The following is a 9259-nucleotide window of genomic DNA, read 5'->3' as shown; positions in this document are numbered from 1 at the left end:
AAAATGCTATTTGTTTGAAACACCTTGTTCCAAACCTTCTGCAGGTCAGAATCTGGACCCAGCCTGGGTTACCACTTCAAAGCTGATGATCCTAAAAATTGAAATTTAAAACCAAATTTAAAAACACCAAAAATAAAATTATCTACAACTGGGGAACTCTGTTTTACACCACCTTGGAATGTGTTTCATTGAATGCAAAAATTAGAATCTTGGCAAAGATAGTAGAATTTATCACTTATAAATTTAGTTTCCAGAGGACATACTACCTGAATAGGATGAGTATAATGGAACTCATTGCAATGCTCCATCCAGAAGAGAATCCATGAGAAAATAAGAACATGCTTTTTAATAAGTGGAACTAAGAGAAGGGCGACTGAGACTTGGCCAATTCAACTTTTAAAAAGCTTATCCTTTTGTAGTTATTGTAAACTTCATTTCCTCACATTCAGACACACACCTGACAATCTGACCACACAACTCCACTGAACTTTGATGTAAGGGTGAGCCTGCAGGCAGACAAACAAATTGCTTCAGCTCACATCTCTCTTTCTAGCATTTTTGTCTTCCTTCAAGAATCAACTTGGATAAAAGCAAATCTCTTGTGAGGAAAAATATGCTTCCATTTAGTGAGGGACCATCCTTTATCCATCCTCAGACTGAGAAAGGAGTATCATTGAGCTCTAGGAAAGAAAAGGAATGCACAAATGCTGAACTAGCTGATGAGCAGCATTTCTATGGGAAGGCAGGAAGAGGAGGGTTTCAAAGAAACATTTGAGTTTCTTTGAAAAGGTGTACATATTTTGGGTATACAACAGGAAAATTATGACTGCTTTAGAAATGATTCCCAAGAAAACTTACAGCTGTTTACAGGCAAAAGTCTCACTAGGGGAAGAAGAAGCACCGTGGGTTACAGGAGAGTTTCAGAGAAGGCAGCTAGGCTGCCTGGATTCACAGAGGCACTGTCACATAAACTCACATATGGACAACTGGCCTCTCAGCCTCCACTCCCAGATAGAAATAGACCTCTGGGATGTAAGTGGGGAGGGGGCAGACCAAAAAGGAAGAATTACCCTCCCCCTGGCCTGTGCTAGATTTGTCTGCAGGCTCAAGCAGTCACGGGGTCTGTGAAGCAATAAGATAATGTGACATGGCAGAGCTTAAAAATAACATTGCTGATTGGAAAACATCAGTGTCCATTACATGGGACAAACTCCTGGGGCTTCATGCACAAACGTTTCCAAAGTTCTCTGGGATGGGAGTCCAGATCTTGAAAAGTGGATAGTAACAGCAAATAACTTGTGGGAAAAAGACAACTCCCATGTTTATTCAGACATCCACAGGGTACTCTGAAACCAGCTGTTACATCAGGCTCCAAAGCAAGGAAACACTGAGGTCTCAACATGTGCATTTCTACAGGTAATTAGACCTTATTAAAGTGCTTCTCTATATAACAGAGGATGTCAGGAGAGTCTGGGTGTTTGGGATTAAAAGGGTTTCATGCATGGATATAGCTGAAGGGAAAGCTATAGCTGAAGGAAAAGCTGCTTCTACACTATCCAAAAATAAGTTGTAATAAAATAGTATAGGATTGCTTTGCATGCACTGAATAACAGGTAATTTCACAACTTCCAATACCCATACTTTAGACAAGCTTTTACAAACCAAATTCAATTAATTCTGTTCAAGGGACTCTTGCAACACTGTGGAGCATGCAATATCCACAGGTATTGCAACATCTAATTGCAAAATAAAGGCTGTTTGCCTCCAAATCTCCTCATGCCCTCCTTCCAGCCAATGGTGACAATGTTACATGGAGATGATTTTCTTTTGAGTTAGTGAGTTGAATCAGCTCAGTAGGTATCTGCCTGACACCCAACACCCAAGTCAAAGAAAGTAGCAAGCAGAACTTTCCTGATCTTTTCTTAGCAGAATTGCAAGGCCAGGAGCTGAGAAGGGGAGCAAGACCTCCCCTGTAACACTGAACTGTTAGCACAGCTGCTTCTGGCACTGCAGTGCTCCTCACAAGCTGTTCAGCTGTCCCCTTGGTTAGGGGCAAGAGTTCTGCAAGTCACTTCTGTGCCCAGGTGCTCCAAGGTGGACAGGAAATCAATGCTGCACCCACCACCTGTTGTGGCCACACCTCTAAAGAATCAGGGAGAAGCAAAGTCTTCATGAACATTAATTGGCACAGAAAAAAATACCCCAATTATTTGTGAGTGACAAGCTAACAAAGGGAGTTTTTAAATACTCAGATTCAGAAATCCAAGCACAGCAGTTCACTACCACTGACCACAGAAAAGTGGATATCTTGAAACAACTCAGCCAATGCAAGGTTTGCTGGTAGCTCTTTCCTTTCCTTTTTGTTCTTAGCTGAGCCCTATGCTCTGACCAGCTTGCACTGCACATTTCCTGTTTTCCCTCAATATATTCTAGCCAACTTCTGCTTTTGTTTCAAACTTCCAGGCCAGAATTACTGGGAGGAGAGCATCACTGTACCTTCTTACAGAGGGAAAAAACCCAGCACTGAATCATTTTATGTGATGAAATGAATGCAGCCCCTGGTGATCAAAGGAGAAAACCAATATCTTCTAGAAAGAGTTCAGAGTGGAACCCAGCTGAAGGGCAGAGGGCTCTTGAGGAGCCCTGAGTGCATGGCTCAGTGTCACAGCCAGGCTGACCTGCTGGCTGGCAGGTGCAGAGGGAGGACTTCTGTTCCAACATAATGTTATTTCTCTGTCCCCTTAACACTTGATTTTGTTTGTGAAGTCTTACAAGTTAAGTGGGTTGAACAAGCCATGGTGGACCACCAGAGCTGCTGTGGGGAAAGCAGTGGGGAACAGGAAGGTGGAAGGAGCAGGAATGGTCCCTCTCACCTGAAAAACTGAGAAACATCATCAAACTGTGTGACTTCTGATGGAGACTATACTGGGTCTCTCTTTGTATCTCTGCATGTGTGTGTCATTGGGCACTCAGACACTCTCAAGAAAGAGTGAGAGGAAGAGGTTACCTGATCAATCAAGTATTTCCTTCAGCTGAAGCTCTTTTTCCTACAGGAAGCCCTGGCTTGTATAAACCACTCAAGAAGCAAACATCAAAGGACTCCTCTATCACTTAGTCAGGATAATAGACTGTACTTGAACTCTACTCAGTGAAGTGAAACTTCTTAAACTGAGAGCTGGAGTTTAATTTGTTATTCCTGGCAAACTGCCCAAGAGGAAATGGATCCAGGGCAGAAGTTTGTTTGTTAGATAGCAGTGAGAGATTGACACTTTTATAATAAGCCACAAAAGCAGGGAGAATAGAAAGAGCTGCTAAAACTACTGATTATTATAAGACCTGCTCTTAATGCTGCATCAGGTACAAGATCTCCATTTAGTCAAATAATGGAAATAAGAGACCGTGAAACATCAGTAAGAAGGATTTTGAGCAGACATTCTGCACATGAGACTGACTCAAAAGAATTGGAGGAAAAAGCACAAAATCAGCTGCAGCAGGTCATTTACAGACTGGAATTCTTCCCCAAAGACACAAGGTAGTGACTGCCAGTCCTGTCCACACCTTCAGCACATTGCATGTCCATAGTCTGCCCACCAGCATCAAAAATGTAGTGCAAGGAGCTCTCAGTTGTTAGATAAGGTAGGTTACAACCCAGCCAGGATCCCACTCCAGAGTGGTGTCCTGTAGCTCTGCTGCCTCTGTGCCCCAAGATACAGAAGCTTGTGGACCCTCTGCACTACTGTGGCACAGCCTGTCACACCAAGCTCCAGAAAGCCAACAGAAAACATGACCTGTGGTGAGCAGACAGCAAAATGGTTTCACTGCACTGAAATTCTTTGCTATGTTTTTCAAAACAACCAACTGCACCTGACAGACACACCTTAAGCAAAAACATCACATGAACATTACCCAGTGATCTCTCAGGTGAGCTCAATTAAGATATCATCTTCTGAATAAGAAATCTGAAGTTCCTTTTTGACTTCAGGATATATGTTACCTCTTTATTATATATTAACAGTAAATGTATTCCATGGTAACACATGCCATTTTGGAATCTCCTTTACTGTCAGTAATTTACAAGCTGCATTAAGACAGACAATTCAAACTAATGAAAGCTCCTAACAAGAGCAAAGCAGTGCATTTACAATAAATACCAAGGGACTTCATCCCTTCAGGCAATTTTTAAAATATTTTTTTCCATTTCACTAAGCCTGGAGCACAAGTTAAAGAGCTGATTAGGTATATACATTTAAAATATTAAGAAATGCTATTGGGCATATTTGGTAGTAGCTCTTCTGAAGTTCCTCACACAGATTTTGCAATGTGGAAGAATTCTAAATATTGTTATACCTCTTTCCTTAATATTTTCTTCCTTTGGTAAAGCATTTTATTTAGAAAGGCTTTGTCTAAAGGTTAAACAGTCCCTATGCAATCTCTGAATGAAAGAGAAAAGCGTGTTTAGATGTCTGGTCCCAGCTGCCAGTGTCCCATGCCTGCCAAAACTTCCAGCCTGTGTGGACACTGGCAGCTCCCAGAGTACATTTGCCACCAAGTCTTGTCCTTCCATGTGGACAAGGCAGATGTGGATCCACCCTCAGACCCTGCAGAGATGCAGCAGAGAGTTTTCAGCTGTTTGGACCATGAATGCTTTACAGACATTCCTCATCATTCAAAGAATAAATAGCACCACACATGGAAGCATCCTGTGGATCAGTCTGAGGCCAGGAGCAGCCAAGCTGACCCATACTGGCTCTGCCATACACCACAAGAACAAAGTGAACATTGTCCAAATACATTTCCTGTCATTTCTGCCTGGGTCTTAGTGAGATTGTCTCTTGGAAAGGAAAAATTCATCAACAAACATTCATCCATAATTAAGCAAATAGGCTACTGGAAAAATTTAATAGAAAATAACTAATAATGATTTTCATACCATAAGAAGACAAAAAGAGAAACAGGAAAGCATGAAATCATACTCTGGCTTTCTGCACAAGAACCACAGAATAAATCATATGCTGTTGATACACTGCTTTCAGATTCTCACCCAATAGTTATTATGACCAAACCTACAGCAACTCTATGTAAAAACAGAGGATTGAGGCTGGTGGAGACTGTTTGATTCTCAAAGCCAAGATAGTTGTAAACAGGTAACATCTTTACCTTTACATTAACAGTTTTAGCTAATTGGGCTGTCACTTTTCCATCTGCAAACCACTAAGCATTTGCCTCCTAAGCTCAGGGAAAAGGCCTCCAGAGACTGTGAGTCAGTGAATGAAAATGGTTTTGGGTCCCATGGCAAAGAAAGTACTTTGCTCTCAAAAATAGATACATTTCTTGTGGGAAAAAACAGCCCAGCTCCTTCCTCTCCCATAGATAACAATGTAAAATGTCAGACACCTCCCAGGCTCCGTTCCCAGGAGATCAATAGCATTGCTGTCATTACTTTGGTGGGTTTTTTCCTTAAAGGTTAATTCATATCTAACCAAAAATTGTGACCCAACAGTGCACTGCTTATGGGAGCATGAGGTGTGGAATGTCAGGCTGGCAGTAGTGTTGAACTGCTACAGCTGCAAAAAGCTACAGCAGGATTTGGGCACTTGGAGACACAAAACTGGGGTGGGAGACAGGTAAAGACTGGATGCAGGGGAACAGGCAGGGCCTGTGTTCAGTGCACAACAGTGAGAGGCTCCAAAGCAAGGGGAGGAGGTTGCATGCAGAGAAAACCCACCTGCTTTCTTGCATTTGCAGCAGAAAGCCCATGGGATGCACTCACCGTGTTGCCTGCCATGTCGTGCAGGTTTGGGGATGCACAGTGACAGTAGAGCAACATGGAATGAAAACCTAAAGATCACATTCAGGGTAATAATGGGGTAACAATAAGGATAAAATTTGATCCATATGCACCTTTTTAATGCACAGGCTTTCACCCAGAGGGTTTGGTGACTGAAGCACCTGGGGCCCTGGCACAGTAAGAGCCCTGCCAGAGCCACCAGGCAGAGCCCTGTGCTGCAGGCAGCCCCTGCTGCAGGGCACAGCAGCCCAGGGGCTGAGCTCTGCTGGGAAGCTGCACAGGGGTTCTGCCAGCAGCACTGCCACCCCTCTGTGTCACAGCCCTGCATCAGGCTGCAGCTCCTCAGGAGTCTGCTCACCCTCAGCCCTGCTGGGCCCCTGCACTGCACCTCACACGTGTATTAACTTTGTGCTGATATTGCAGGCAAACACCCTAGGGCAGGGCAGAAGCAAGGGCAGATGTGACATGTTCCCCAGAGGTGATCCTGGTCCATTTATTTATCCTCTGGATAAATTCAACACCAAATATCTGGGAAAAATAGAAAAAACAATCCCAGACAGGCAGTTAAATGGAACCCCAGGCTCTGCAGTACCACAACAGGCTCCATAAAGCTCTTGCAGTCCCAGGGGAGTAAGAAAAGGGGGAGGAAACATCACAAGAGATGACTTTGCTTATTCACATCATTGGTGCAGACACACTTGTTTACATTTGATTGGCCTCATCTAAACTTTGCTGGAGGTTGACCATAATATTTACAAGCTGAAAGAACAATTATGTAGCTGAGAGCAGCTAAATGGAACAAAACAAAACCAGAGACACAGAAATCATGTCATTTGCTAAAGACAGAAAAACAAACTAAGCCATCAGACCACACATCTGCCTCACGCTATATAAATTTACACTGTGGTACTATTTGTGCACTTTACTGCAATATGGATGTTCTTTGAGTTTATAAAACTTACAGTGCTTATGTGCTCCATGTACTTATTTGTACCATAAAAATTTATATGGAAGGATATTTCCTATGCCTCGTCTGTTTGTTTACAGAGTCCACCTTTAAAAGACCAATATTCTTCCCTCTGGGGCCTGTTTACAGCCTGCACCTGTGATGGTTTCTTCAGTTTCAGACTCATGGGCTGTATTTCTTACATAACTGTTTTCCCTCTTTCAGACACCATTAATCATCCTTCTGTCAAGATCTTCTTCCCACACCAGGCTTTACTGTACATTCCTTGCGTTTTCCTACCATGATGTCAGCCCAGAGTGGAACAAAGATAAGAATTGCTCAAGATTTTCCTTTAAATGATCCTATTTCTACAAAGCTATATATAAAATAAAACCCTCATACTCACCACGGAATTTGGTAAGGACCAGGCTTGGGGATTTGTGATTTTCTCATATTCCATACCCTTATTTCTTGAAAACTAAATGAAAAATGAGTTTGGGAAAATGAGTGCAGAAGTACAGGGACCAAAGCAAGCACAACAGAGCTTTGTAATCAATGGTAGAGCAACTAGGCAAGTATATGTCAATTACACTGCAAATGTTTTGAAAATAGTTTGTCAACCATGCTTGAAAAGTTATGACTTTTTTTTCAATGTTTGGGAAAGTGTGATTATTGCATGCATTTAACACCTTTTTGCCACTGAAAATTATTTAGAATAGCAAGAAGAAAAGAGTCCTGAGATGCTACTTCCATTCATTTGCATGTTTCAGAGACAGGATGGACTCCAAATTTTTAATTATCATTTTCCTTTTATGAAAGAAAGCAAACTCTATTGATCTGTCAAATCCCTATTCCTGGGCCAGCATTCTTCCTACTGTGGTTTTACTGGACTCAAGAGTAGGTAGCTCTAAATAAGTGAAGATCTCTGCCTTATTTTGTTGTAACACACCATAAAGAGTAAAGACTTCATGTAATATCACAACAAAGCGTCAGAGGAGCAGTGTTGTAACATATCTGGCTGTCAAGCATCAGCCTATAAAAATACCCAGGCAGCTCTGTTCTCTTCAAGTGAAGAAGAGAGCTGTTCAGGCAGAACAATATTTGTTTTATTGACAGATTTTACTGTTATCTGTTACCCACCAGTGGGCCCCATTTGCAGTTTTCATCACAGAGTAATTGCTTATTAGAGACATTAGCAGGTTGTTTATTTGAAAACTATTATGCTAATAAGGAACAATCATATTAGCAAGGTGTGCTCTTTACAACTTTATTTGTTTATCCTCAGGGACTAAACTTCTGAAACCTCAAACCTTTTGTTACATACTGAAAGATTTGGAAGTAAAATGTCTGAAGTTTTTTTTTTTTTTCAGGTCTGAGAAATTTGTCCAATAATAATCAGTGGTTTTATTGCTATCATAAATAACAGGAGCTGCCTCTGACAGAAAGATGCTTACAGGATTGAAGGCTATTCTGTACACAACCATTTACTTGCTAAGCAGTATGGAAAAATTATGTTGCTGCTGTATTTGCATATTTTCTTATTATAAATGTTACCACAGCTATAACATATCAACTTTAGTATACTATTAAGCCCAAAGGGAAGGAAAAAAACTGATTGTAGTATAACTTCCAAGGCTCTGGGAAAGCACCTGTTTCCCTTATCCTTTGAGCTTTAGGGGTTTTTTAACCTCAGACTCGCCAATAAACTCCCTTAATAATAACTTAAGAGGTGATCAGTTGTATTTACACATCCCAAGACTTCTAACAAACCAACAAGTACTTACAGCACAATTTCACTCCTGAAAGAAAATGTTTTCACCATTGGCACAGCTGAATTTTTTCCTATGCTGCTGCTGTTCATTATTTTGCTGTGCCAGGGTTATTTGTACTACACACAGTATCACTTTCAGGCAAAAATTCAGAAAGCAGTCTTGCAATGGGTAGTGCCCACAAGCAGAGTAGAGTTGCAGATTCCAACCTGACTGCATACCAAAGCAACAAGACATTATTATTTATATTCCAGTAGCACACAGACCCAAATTTGGGATCACAGCCCAATGTGATTAGGTGCAATGTAAAGACGTAGGTAAAGAACAACCCAAACCAAGAGGATCATACATAAAATGATGAAGAAAAAAACCCAAAACAAGCCAAAAGTCAGGGGAAAAAAAAAAACCCAAGAAAAAAAAGAAGAGCAAGTAAACCACAGAGCAGGAAAAGAAAAAAAAAAAAAGAAAAAAAAGGAAAGAACAGCTTGCATGGGGACTGACCAAACACAACTCAGCTCACCTCTTGCCTGTGGCTTGCTTTGGCAGCCATGAGTGAAGGATGTGGCTTTGGATTAAGTAATCAGAAAAGTCTGTGTAAAAATGGAAACAGAATAGGCTAGATTTTGTTATGCAAATATGAAGATACTAAGCACTCTAAATATCCTAGTGTATTTCCCTTCTCCCTCTTTCTATGTACATACAGACGTGCATATATGCTCATGTATGACTCATAATAAAGTTAATTTGATCCTATTG

General features: G+C 41.3%; 1 long non-coding RNA gene across 1 annotated transcript; it reads left to right on the top strand.

The window, feature by feature from the left end:
• Positions 1-1220: 1220 nt before the first annotated feature.
• Positions 1221-8903, top strand: LOC121341160. Its single transcript, XR_005953390.1, has 3 exons — positions 1221-1416; positions 6960-7151; positions 8105-8903. It is a non-coding gene; the product is annotated as an uncharacterized LOC121341160 (long non-coding RNA).
• Positions 8904-9259: the final 356 nt, after the last annotated feature.

This window comes from Onychostruthus taczanowskii, unplaced genomic scaffold (assembly GCF_017590055.1).
Source record: "Onychostruthus taczanowskii isolate IOZ18803 unplaced genomic scaffold, ASM1759005v1 scaffold45, whole genome shotgun sequence".
In the NCBI taxonomy this organism is placed as follows: Eukaryota; Metazoa; Chordata; class Aves; order Passeriformes; family Passeridae; genus Onychostruthus; species Onychostruthus taczanowskii.
This window is presented reverse-complemented; position numbering and strand designations above follow the sequence as displayed.